Genomic DNA, 12,788 nt, shown 5'->3' on the forward strand with positions numbered 1-12,788 from the left:
CCTTGTGTGGAGTTTCCTTTGTGGTGGGCCTTTGGGTGTTGTTGCTGGGGTGCATGCGCAAATACTTAACTTACATCGCCTCCAAGTTTAGCCTTGCTGCTCGCGCCACGTTACCTAGAGGGTGAGCAGGGGTTATCTTGGCGTGTAACTCCCTTGCCCTGACTTGGGAGTGGTGGTCTCTGACTGACTTTGGCGAAAGGCCTGGCCAGCCGGGGATCCCATTTTCAACAGTATACCTTGGTATTGTCAGTAGTTTTGCGGTTCGTTTCCAGATTTTTAAAGCATCTGTAAAGATCTTGAATTTAATCTTTTTGAAGTAGGATGGCTCGACTTGTTTTAGCAGCAGACCTCTGGCCTTATTTCCTAGTGGTAATTCATACATTGAGGGTATAGCCTGATCCCGGTTGGTGTCTACTGGAGCTCGAGCAATAATAAGGATGGTCATTTGTTGCAGGAGGGTCGCCCATGAATAGTATGTTAAATTTGGTATTGCTAAACCTCCTCTAAGATGTGGTAGTGTTAGCTTAGGGAGTGCTCTCCTAACTTTGCCATAATTCCAGATAAATCTCGACATAGCTGAATCTAACTTTTTAATTGTATCATTGTTGACTAAGAGGGGAATTGCTCGAAACAGGTATAATATTTTTGGGAACACACTCATTTTAATGTAGTTACCCCTACCAATTATAGAAAGATGGAGATTATTAACTCTGAGAAGGTCTTTCTTAACTTTCTTAATAAGTGGGTCATAATTTAGCTGGTTGATTTCACTTATTTTAGGCGAGATGTTTACCCCCAGATATTTTGCGTTGTTAACTCTATATTGGCTAACAAAAGATGTATTCTCGGTGCAAATGACCATCGTTTTATCTCTATTCAGGGAGTATCCTGAATATGAGCCAAAAGACCGTGTGATTTCTTCGATCTCAGCAATCGCCTCTGTGGGGTTTGGTGTTAATACCGCCACGTCATCGGCATAGGCCAATACTTTGGTATTATACAAGCCTACTTTAACTGGTTCAATTGTTGGTGAAGTAATAAGTTTAAGGATAAGTGGGTTGATGTAGAGGGCGAAGAGTAACGGGGAGCACGGGCAGCCTTGCCGCGTGCCCCTCTGGATGTTAATAAACTCTGATTCGCTACCCCCTACCATAATTTTTGCCTTAAGGTCGACGTAGAGGGCCTTAAGTGAAGTAGTGTGGCTCACTGGTTAGAGGCGGCAGACCCGAGAGCAGAGGACGGCCCGGGACCAGGGTTCGATTCCCGGCGCGGCAGGTTTCTGGACCAGGGTCAGCGGACTCGATAATTCTCTCGCCTCGGTGCCCACTCTGATCAGCGTTCACACTCGGCAACTCTGGGCATTAGCTTGCCTCATCTTCACTAACGGCCCCACCAGACCGCCGGGGATGCCTGGTCTCACCCTGGAGATACCCATTAAGGGACCATCTCTCAGGGAAGCCAGGAAGGGTTTCGCAGCGGTCGAAGCGCCTTGGGACCCTACGGGTAAGTAGTGCGCTATATAAATGCCTATACATTTACATACATTTACATATATTAATAGATTTTATAAAGACCGGGCCAAGATAGTTTGTTGCTAACACCTCCCAGAGGAACTGCCATGAGACCCGGTCAAAGGCCTTCTCAGCGTCCAATAGGATCATCGACATCTGGCCTCCCTCTACTCCCATGATGTCAAATAGGGAGATGGCTCTGCGAGTATGGTCTATCGTGCTCTTACCAGGAATAAAGCCGTGCTGCCAGGGGGAGACCAGATGTTCGACAATCCTACTGAGACGATTGGCAAAGATCTTGGCGTAAATTTTTGAATCTGAGTTGATGAGTGAGATTGGGCGGTATGAAGAGGTTTGTTCCGGTGGTTTATCTTTTTTTGGGAAGATGGCTATATTTGTGTGTTTCCAAGACTCAGGGGGTTTGCCATGCCATTGCACCCCAAGAAATAGATCGTAGAGGAATGGGAGGATAAGATTACCAAGCAGTTTATACAGATCTAAGGGTATTCTATCTGGCCCGGCTGCTTTTCCGGTAGCCAGTTCTGTTAGAGCTAATTCTACCTCAGATCTTGAGACTTCTTTTTCAAGGTCTTCCCTTGTTATTTCATCTATGGTTTTACCAAGATTTGTCTCTATAAGCCAATTATTCAAGAACTCTTTAGTGTTAGGTGTTAGCTGTTGATCTTCATTTTGGTATAGCTTCTGGTAATAGTCTTGGAATGACGCTACTATACCTTCAGAGGAAGTGTGTTTCTGTCCTCCGTATTCAATGGTTTGAATGGAATTGTATGATTGCTTCTGGCGGGTTCTAAGGGCCAGGTGTTTCCCCACATTTTCTCCGGTTTCATATATTTTATTCCGGTTTACCTGGAGAGTTTCTGCTGCTTTTTGTGAAAGATCGCTATTAATCTCAGCTTTTAAAACCAGAATCTTACAGAGAGTATCTTCTGTTTGTTCCCCAAGATGGATCTGGGTAGCATGTAAGTGTTCTAAGTTTATTAGTTCATTGTTTAATTGTGCAGCCAGCCTGTCGCGATCTTTTTTACGCGTGGCTACAAAAGATACAGTTTCTCCCCTTAGAGCTGCTTTGTAACAATCCCAGACAACCACCCTAGATGCGCTATATTGGTTAAGCTAAAAAAACTCTTTAGTCCATAGCCTTATGTGTGTTATATATTCTTGATTAGCAAGAAGCTTACGATCAAATGACCATTGAGGATATACTCTCTAGTATCTGGCAACATCAAATACTACAGAGAGAGCGTTATGATCTGATAACGTCTTAGGGGCTTTAGTTATGACGGCATTTAGGGCAATGTCAGCAGTCGACATTATGTAATCAATACGTACGTATTTATTATGGGGATATGAAAAATACGTGTAACCCGGGTCGCCTTTATTCTTCAAAGTCCAGATGTCTCTTAAATTGTAGCTGGCCATCAATTGGTGCACTGCCCTAAATACCTTGGGCTTACGTCCTACGTAGGTATGCTGAGCATGTCTATTCTGTGGGTGACCCATCGTTATAATAAAGTCCCCACATATTATGAGCGTGCCGGTCCAAGATACCAGCTCGAGTTCTAAATCGTTAAATAAAGCAGGCTCATCAAAGTTTGACCCGTAGATCGAGCAAATGGTAATGCCTATGTCAAGCTGTAAAATAGTCCACCTGCCGTGGGGGTCTGCCATTTTTCGCATTGGTTTACCCAAATAAGCCCTTGCCAGGATGGCCACTCCCCGAGTCTTAGAGGTCTGTGTGGTTGAAACAAGAATGTTAAATCCAGGGATTTTTAACTGATCTATTTCGCCTATTGGGATATGGGTCTCCTGTAAGCATATAATATCCCATGAACTTTGATGTATTGCTTGACATAGTTGCGCCCTCTTCCCCCTGTCGTTAAGACCCGCTACATTCCAACACCCGAGTTTTAACTTCCCCATAGTATCTTTCCAAAAGTCAGACTATACCTAGTATTGTAATAGATCATTTGTTTGTTTGATTTCATGCATTGAACCTCGTTTACTGCCTCAACAATTGTGTTATTTACTGAATTAATTGTACCCTTTGACCTGCTCATTTTGCTAGGACTTCCACTGAACTGTATCTTAAAACCTCTGCCGAGTAGGTACATCAATCCTTGTAAAGCAGGAGCATTGAGCCATTCATCCCCTCCCAGCCTAGTGATTTCCTTCGGACTTGGCTGGAAACTGCTACCCTGCCTCCCACATAAATTGTCCTATCGCCATCCAGGCTAATCCCGAAGCAAGTTTAGAGCCTACCTTGCACACCTCATTAAGAACCCCTTAAGCCATGCTGGGAAGCAAAACTTTGAGAATGCGTACATCTTCTCCATCACTTTCTCTTCATGCTGCTGCTGAGGTGGAGCTGTATGTTTGTTCAGGATGGCCATGCCTGTCTGCAAACCGCACAGACCTGGGCACTGGGAGTAAAGCATGAGCAGTGCCAAGGAGTGGAGCAGAGGCGGCACACAAGTGCAGCCTTAAGCCATGCGCCCGCTGCTACCTGCCCCTCTCCCACAGTACTCATTAGCGGACAGGCAAAGTGTGCTCTAAGTCAGTATGTTTTTTGAGTCAGGCATCAGCGTTATGTTATGTTATGTTATGGTATATTTTATTTGTACAGCGCACAGCTACTAAAAGTGTCCCGGCGCTAACTCCAGAAAGTTAGAATTTATCTACACTCCGATGTCAGGCTTAAAAAAGCAGCGTTTTTAATTTTTTGTAAAAAAAGCAATGAGTCATGAATAATCATCAAAGCCAGCGGTATTAGGTTCTAGGCCAGGGCAGCTTTGTGGACAAAGGAGTTACCGCCTAGCCTCTGGCGATTGAACTGAGGATTCTGCATAAGCAACTGATCCGATGAGCGCAGGTGTCGAGAAGGTTTATAGAATGCACATCGCTTCTGCAAATAGCTAGGACCTAGTCCATACAGAGCACGATGAGCAATGGAAAGCGTTTTAAATTTTATGCGAGAGTCCACCGGGAGCCAATGCAGAGTACATAAATGAATACGAACACTCTGTGTAAGAGGCAATCCCAGTAGCAGTCTAGCGGCCGCATTTTGGACCACTTGAAGTTTCCTGGTCAAATAGGCCGGGCTGCCAACCAGCAAGGCGTTAGCATAATCTAAGCGAGACAAAATCAGTGCTCTGACCACCGTCTCCTTAGTGTCCCGAAACATGTCCCTGTCAACTTTTTTATCTGAGTTGAGAAGTTCAAGTCTTCATCTAACCAAACCCCGAGATTTTTGGCAGAGCCCTTGCTCACAGTAGGAAGTGGGAAATCAGTGGGCCATAGCCTATCCCTGAAATCCTCTGGGAATGAGCCATACAGAAGTACCTCCTATTTTTCTTCATTACACTTCAACTGTGCGCCTGCCAGCCAATGAAACACCAAGGCTAGGCAATGCTGCACAGCCTCCAGCGCATCCTCTGCCCTCTTCCAAAAGAGATGGGGTTGTTGTTGTGTGTCATCTGCATAGGCCATCACCTTAGCCCCCAGGGACTCCGCAAGGTAAACCAGCAGAGTCACATAGATGTTAAAAAGAAGAGGGCTAAGGGATAACCCCTGCGGAACACCAGTGGCCAGATACAACGGCGTAGACGCACAGGGAGGCAGCCACACCTGCTGTGATCTGCCTTCCAAAAAAGCTCGAATCCAGCTCAAAGCCGAACCTGAGATACCAATTGCCATTAGGCGATCCAAGAGTAAAGAGTGGGGCACCGTATCGAATGCGGCCAAGAGATCGAGCATAACCAGCGCGACTCTCCCGCCGGCATCCAGGCACTCACGGATCGCCTCTGTCACCTCCACAAGCGCAGACTCCGTGCTGTGGGCCGCACAAAATTCCGATTACGCTGGGTGTAACAGGCCCGCCACCTCTACATAGTTGGTAAGCTGAGATGTCACGACCTTCTCACAACCTTTAGCCAGACTTGGCAAGAGCGAGTTAGGCTGATAGTTGGCAGGTGACATTGGATCAAGGGACGGCTTCTTAAGGAGGGGCAGGATTAGTGCTTGCTTCCATGGTATTGGAACACTGGCCTCGGGAAGCGACTGATTGATCACTAGATTGACCTCGCAAATAATTGTCTCAGCCACCTCCGCTAGCAGCCTAGCGACACAGGGGTCTTTCGGCGAGCCTGATTTGAGTGCTTTCAAAATTCTGAGCGATGTAGTTAAATCCACTGAACTAAATGCAGAACAGGTGCCACCCCGCTCCCTCTCCTGTAACCCCAAAGGAGCAGCCAAAACTGTCTTGGGCCCACTCAAAAAATATTGCGGGATACCGACTATTTTTTCCTGAAAGAAGTTTACCAAGGTATTACACCAGGTAACAGAGGATGGTATCACTGCCGCCTGGGCACTAGGAGCCACAAAGCTCTGCACGATGGCAAATATTTCTTTGGAATTTTTATTGGCCCGCTCAATACGAGCTGAAAAATAACAACCCTTGGCTAGGCCAATAGAAGAATAGTAAAGCTTCTGTTTAGCTCTAAGTGCCTGTTTAGCAATGGGGCAGTAACCACTGGAAAGCCAAGCTCTTTCAAGGATCTTACAGGCGTGTTTCAGTGTTCTCAGCTCCAAGGTAAACCAAGGCTTAGATGGAGACTCTCTCCTGAACTTACTATGCACCGGGATGGAGATAGTACTGACCGAGTCAGAAATCCAATCAGCAAAACTAGCCACATTCTCTTCCAGGCTGCCCAGAAGAAGAGGCCACCCGCAGCTAGACAGCCGCTGAGTTGCCCCGCGTCCAGTTTCCTAGCAGTAGGGGGACGATGGTGACTGGCTGCCTGCAACGGGCGTTGCGCCGTCCATGAAAAAAATATGGGGAAATGGTCCGACCAAGCGACCTGTAGGGGCTTCACCATAGATATAGGGAAATTGGTGCAGATGGGATCAAGAATATGCCCCCCTTGGTGGGTCGGATGTACCACCCATTGGAAGAACTGGGCCATCTGAAGTGTCTCAAGAAAAGCGACTGATTCCGCCAGGTCTGTAACATCCAGATGCAAATTGAAATCTCCCAAGAGCAAGTAATTCGTAAAGCGTAGTGATCTGTCTGCCAAAGCGTCCGCAAAGGAATCCAGAAACGCCTTGGCTGGCCCCGGAGGTCGATATAAAAAAGAACCCCCTAAAGTGAAATGTGGAGATAATTGCAGGCAAAAGACAAGAGCCTCGCATCCCCCCCCCCCCACCACCCCCCCACAAGGAGGAGGTTTCACTATGCAGAGACCAACAGTCCCTGTTTAGGATGGCCAAACCCCCGCCTCTACCAACTGGGCGGTCCAGGCGATGAATTTTATAGCTCATCAGGGTAGCCAACGCAACAATCGTATTAGAGAATGTATCAAGCCAGGTCTCCGTGATGAATAGGAGATCTACCTGATTGTCGGTAATCAAGTCTGTTATATCATTAAAATGCTTCCTCATAGATCTTACATTCATGAGACAGGCATTAATGATTCCCTGAGAACCCGGGCGGTGATCGCAGCGTCCGTGGGAAGAGTTAGGGTGGGAAGGTACCCACAATCAATGCACCCGATGCTGCTGATAACCCCTAACTGGTTGGTTATCCGAGATGGACAAATGGGAATACTGTATGACTTGAGCACAGCGCTTGAGTACTTGATAATCCTTCTATTACTTTTATCGTGGGAAAAACCGGCGGAGAGACTCGCCCTGAGCCCTGCCTTAGCGCTGACGGGTGCAGACGGGCTTGCCTTAGGAGCGCCTTCGGCACGCCCGCTGCGCATTCTCCCAATGCGCATTTATATAGGGTATGGCCAATGCTTGACCGCTGACCGCGAGAGACGCGTGTCACTTCCAAAATGGCCGCTGCCCGACTGCAACTGTGCCGGGATACGCAGCAGTGGCGTGGAATTAGCCCACACGAGGAGCCGTGCAAAAGTACCCCAACACAACACAAATTCCCCAGGTAACAGGAACAATTTCAATGTGATGCCGGTTTTTTAAAATTTCATTCTCCCCTAATTCCCCATTAAGTACATAAAAGTGTTAAAGCAATCAACATTCGGAGCGTATTAAAAAAAAATAACCTTTCACAATGGTAAAAAGAACAGGCAAAAGTAAAGAGATGATAAGGTAATAGCAGAATAAGGCAAACCCAAGAATTTCGGGGCAAAAAGAATCTATTAAAATGCACGAATGCAACTCACAGAGGTAGTGATACATGGGCACTCCCACAGTAAGGGTCACAAGTAAAAATAGCAAGCAATGGCAAAGCCATTAGGTTTGGCTTTAATGTGCTAACACGTGCAAACACAGGCATGCACAAGTGCTCTTTACCTTAAAGTCAGTCCTATTGGCTTTGCCAGTGCTTGTTGAATTTGCTTGTTAATTTATGAGGGCGGGAGAGATGAATGAGAAGAATAAGAAATCATTAGAGAACCTGGGCCCATCCATTCCATATCATACTGATTTTCAAACCTTTAGATATATTTAAACATGCCTATCTTGCAAAACTAATGTGGTTTAAAATGGTTTTGCATGCTCTGATATGCAGGGCTGGGGAAGGCGCTACACCGACAACGCAAAAGCAGTTCACATTAAAATGCAAAAAATATGCAAGCTCCATAAGAAGAGCAAGCGCCCATTTCCAGCTACAAATATCTATATTTTTTTATCTATAATAAGCCCCACTTTAATTCGGGATTGTGACATTGCTGGAAAACTATAACCAAATAGAACCAGAACAAATATAGTCCAGTTCACTTTGAAAAACGTTTTATTTTCTATAAACTTCAGACGATTTTATAGACTGTACAATTCTCATAAAAAACACCAGGTGGCACTGTGAGACCACTATTCACAATGTTATCGCTCCACTGAGAATATTGAATTGTAAAAGCTTAATTTGCTGCGGACCTTTTCAATTTACATCAGAATGATTGAAGTCTATCAATCCAATCCCAAGTGAAATTCACGACAAAGATTATTCTTATTATGAGAACAGATGGATGAACTCGTTGAACGGTAAAATCCATATTAGGTAAATCCGGCAGCGAGATCTATCTGCCTAGGTTTAATGAAATGTATGGCACGAGTCAATGTTATGGTACTGTTTGCTGGAGCTAATCCTCACAATCACACGCAGGCAAATACACAATTATAAGTTGTTTAAGTGCATACTATAGTACTGCAGGGTGTATGTAAAGCAGTACTCCTGTTCCTGTAGTACTCTTTCACATACTCTTAAATGCCTTTGGGAATTGCACCGAAAGTATAGTTTCCAAAAGCAGCAAGTACATTACCAATACCAAGCAAGCGCTGACAAAGCCAGTAAGCCTTACCATGACAAACTGACAAGATGGTTAATTAAAATAAAAAATTAAAAACATTGGAAGCATGTGATAAAAAAATCGAAAAGCTGTATGCTTGCAATACAAAATGTAAATTAAAGAAAACAAAGATCATACATTATTTTAATAGAACAGTGTGTGTGTTTCCTAGTAGGCAGGTGTACTTAGAAAAGGTATAGCCTCCATTTTTATTAGTTGTCATGCACACCAAAGGAAAATATGATTCTTATTGGCGTATAGAAAAAGGCACCATTGACTTTGAATTGCTGCAACACTGAAGTAAAAGTTTAAGAAGAGAAGGCTGACTTAAACAAACATTTGCAATGCAATAGGTCTGGCATTTATGCGAGTTTAAGCTATTGGCCTTGTAAATTATAATGATTTTATTTATGCTTTAAAAACGAAAACAAAAATAATAAGCATTGCTATTTGCAATGTCGATAGCTCAAACTTGTGTAATTGAGAGACCTACTGCATTGCAAATGCTTGTTAGATTAGTGAGTAGAAACGCTCCCTTTCGGCCCAAGCAGCAAATTAATTAAATAAACAAGCGTGCCCGCTAAAGTGAAAGCGGACCGCGCTGCAAATAAAAAAAAATTAGTGCTTACCGACTTATGAAGGAGACCATGTAACGCCACAAGTAAAAGATCCAGTCCTCATGGGAGGTAACAAATGGCAACAGGGCGGTAACAAGGAGGGACTAACAAGCCTCATTTTCAATTGGAAGCCAGCATTTACCAAAGACAATGACACAGGCAATCTAAAATATGGGAGGAGAGTAGGCGAGGCTTCCACAGCATACTCGACTACTGCATGCCTCGCAGAGCGAGTAGCGCATGCGCCCTGCCGCTACTCTCAACCTAAAAAGTAGTACTTGAAAAAGAGGTCAGTGCATCCATGCTCCAGGACCGGGACAAACACAGGAACACGAAAGAAGCCTACCTAAGCTTATGAATAAGAAGCAACCAAATGAGAGTGACAGTGAAGCAAATTAATGGTAAGCAATAGGCAGCCTCTATGCCCCCTGTAAGAGAGGAATAGGTAATGCAAGAGGCACCACATGCACTGTCTTAGGAGACCTAAAAAGGATTTCCAGACTTCCCACTAAAATTATCCATCCTGTTATGTTTCTGAAGGTATTTACTGCTTCCATTGCATGTTGAGCCAATACTCTACAGAACTTTGAAATGTCAGTGAATGTCACAGGAGAACACGGTTACAGAAGGCCGGATTTAGAGTCTGGCGGCTGTGGGACATATGCTAAGAAGCGTGTGTCCTGTCCGTCCTATTTAGAGTGCAGATACATCAATACACCCTAAATAGGGCAGACAGGGCATCCGGAAATCTCTCAATCCACCTAAAGTCAGTCAACATAAATTTGGAGGCCACGTCGTGTATGTGGCTCAAGCGGGGTGAAACGAGTGGGTAGGCTGACTTGATCACACGTCTAGGGGTGCTAAGGTTCTACGTTTCCATTGTCAGTGTCGAGTATTGAGCTGTGTTCCTCCTTCCCACCCCTATTGGGATTGCAAAAGAACTATTGACTTTGTGTGGTTTGTGTAAAAACTAAGCAGGTAATAACAAATATCACATATTCAAAAATGTTAAAATCCAAAAGTGGGAGATTTTGAAAAATAATAATCGGGGGATGTGTTTTCCCCATTCACTTATGCTGCAGCAGAGGCAGTTTTTGGCCGGAGACTGTTGAAATGAAGCCATTTTGGCTTAAAAAATTCGGGAGTCTCTTGTCTGAATCTGGTCTGTTGACATGTATGAAATATAATCAATGTTGAATGGGGAATGTCACATTGGGCAGACAGCAAGCAATTAGGACATTTTTACTTTGAGGGAGAAACTAGGCCACTTATTTGAGACGTTGACCTTAACAGGAGGAAAGGGGCTGTTTGCAAAGTTTGAATGAACCTGTTTATCAGCCTGGAGTGAGAGAAGCCCTGCGCCAGGGGCACTGCGGGAAGGCCCAGCAGAGACGAGTGCCTGTAACCAAGGGGACAGCAGGCTGGCTGTGTACACTCCGGCTCCAGGCCACAGGCAGGGCCAGGCGCTGCCGTTCACCTCGGTGCGAGGGGGCGCTAGCACCGCGCAGTGTCCTTGTGCTGCCAGTCTTGGTTAACCGAGCACCGGAGGCGGGTTTAACACTGGGGTGAGGAGTCTGAGAGTCTTTCACCTCAGGGCTCCACTGCTCCAGTGGTCGAAGTGGGAAAAAAAAGTAGGGGAACTGTGGGTGGAGAATCAGGGGGCGGGAATAACCGAAGATTGAATCAGTTGGCGGAGTCAGGGGTGTGGCTAGAAATAGCAAAACATGCCAATTTTTAGTACGTTTAGCATTTCACTGACCAGTTACAGCTTATAACGTTATTTAATTCAAACAATGGATAAACATGTTTATTTGAGGTTTAATTCAGGAAAAAGCAAACACTCGTAGGGAATACAGGTTTATGTAAAGCGTGCGAAATATAAGCAGGAACAACATGTTACCTTAATGCTTTTACTCTCATTGTTCAGAAATCCATGATTATTTTTTATCTCAAACATTGAGGTCATGAATACAGGGCTCCTCCAGTTCACATGTGTTAAGCAGGGCTCAGAAGAGAAAGGGACTCTTCAGGAGAATCTAGACTCACGGAAACCCACAAAGGCTCCTTCACATTCATGTCAGCCAAGTAGCAGCTCAATCATAATATAGCAAAAAGAATAACTAGTGGACAGAATGCAGAACAATGTCATACATTCATCCCAGTACAGAGATCTGGGCCTAAATCCATCGTTTCTTTGCTCGCCATTCCAGTCTGGCCCCAGCCATATGCAAATCAGTCTTGATCCTACGCCCAATGGGAACAGTCCAGCCCGAAACTGCCAGGCCAGGTCCTCCCTGGACTGGAAACAAGCATCCTGGGACCGGTTTCGGGCTTTCAGCCCTCATCAGCCAGGATAGCTTGATTCCAGTGGCATGGAGAGCACGGGACCCACGCCTGGGCATACCCTTCCCACTCTAGGTGACAAAAGCAAAGAGAATAACTAGTGGACAGAATTCAGAACAATGTCATACATTCACCCCAGTACAAAGATCTGGCCCTAAATCCATCGTTTTTTGCACACCATGCCATTCCAGTTTGGACCCAGCCATATAATCAGTCTTGATCCTGCACCCAATGGGAACAGTCCAGCCCGAACTGCCAGGCCAGGTCCTCCATGGACTGGAAACAAGCATCCTAGGACCGGTTTCGGGCTTTCAGCCCTCATCAGCCAGGATAGCTTGATTCCAGTGGCATGGAGAGCACAGGACTCACGTCTGAGCATACCTGTCCCACTCGGGGTGACAAATGCAACAATTGATGGACAGAATGCAGAAAAATGTCATACATTCACCCCAGTTCAGAGATCTGGGCTTAAATCCATCGTTCTTTGCCCACCATGCCATTCCAGTTTGGACCCAGCCATATGCAAACCAGTCTTGATCCTGCACCCAATGTGAATAGTCCAGCCCGATCTGCCAGGCCATATGTATTCAAGTGACCTTTTATTCGGGAAAGCAGTACCCACTGAACTATGCACATAAAATATTGCTCTTTGATATGCATGGTACATGTTCTTTGCAGCAGCCTTAGATGAGTAAAACAGCCACTAGACAAAACATGCTCCCATCTCTCTCCAGCAGGTACATTGATCACCAAAGTTATCTTGGCACATGTATTGTTGACCGAAACCTGCTGAATATACGAAGAACTTTGCAGTGTTTTTAAAACTCCTGCAGTTGTACAAAACCGGTCCCCCCAAACTAAACTAGCCCCCTACCCTTCCAGTCGCCCTGGGAAATGCCTGCTCCTGCCCTTTCACTGCTCCTGTCCAGTCAGTACTCTGCTCATGCTCAATCAACACTCCTGCTTCGTCAATTCCCCGGCCCCCTCCCTTC

At 45.4% G+C, this 12,788-nt stretch overlaps 1 long non-coding RNA gene across 1 annotated transcript in view; it reads right to left on the reverse strand.

Annotated features, from left to right (window-relative positions):
* The window catches only part of LOC144797787 (uncharacterized), a 29,829-nt gene extending 20,316 nt beyond the window's left edge, over positions 1-9,513 (reverse strand). The window contains exon 1 of the long non-coding RNA XR_013603465.1: positions 9,466-9,513. This is a non-coding gene — a long non-coding RNA (uncharacterized LOC144797787). The remainder of the gene's footprint in view (positions 1-9,465) is intronic.
* Between the last annotated feature and the right edge of the window lie 3,275 nt (positions 9,514-12,788).

This window comes from Lissotriton helveticus, chromosome 12 (genome assembly GCF_964261635.1).
Source record: "Lissotriton helveticus chromosome 12, aLisHel1.1, whole genome shotgun sequence".
Taxonomy (NCBI): Eukaryota; Metazoa; Chordata; class Amphibia; order Caudata; family Salamandridae; genus Lissotriton; species Lissotriton helveticus.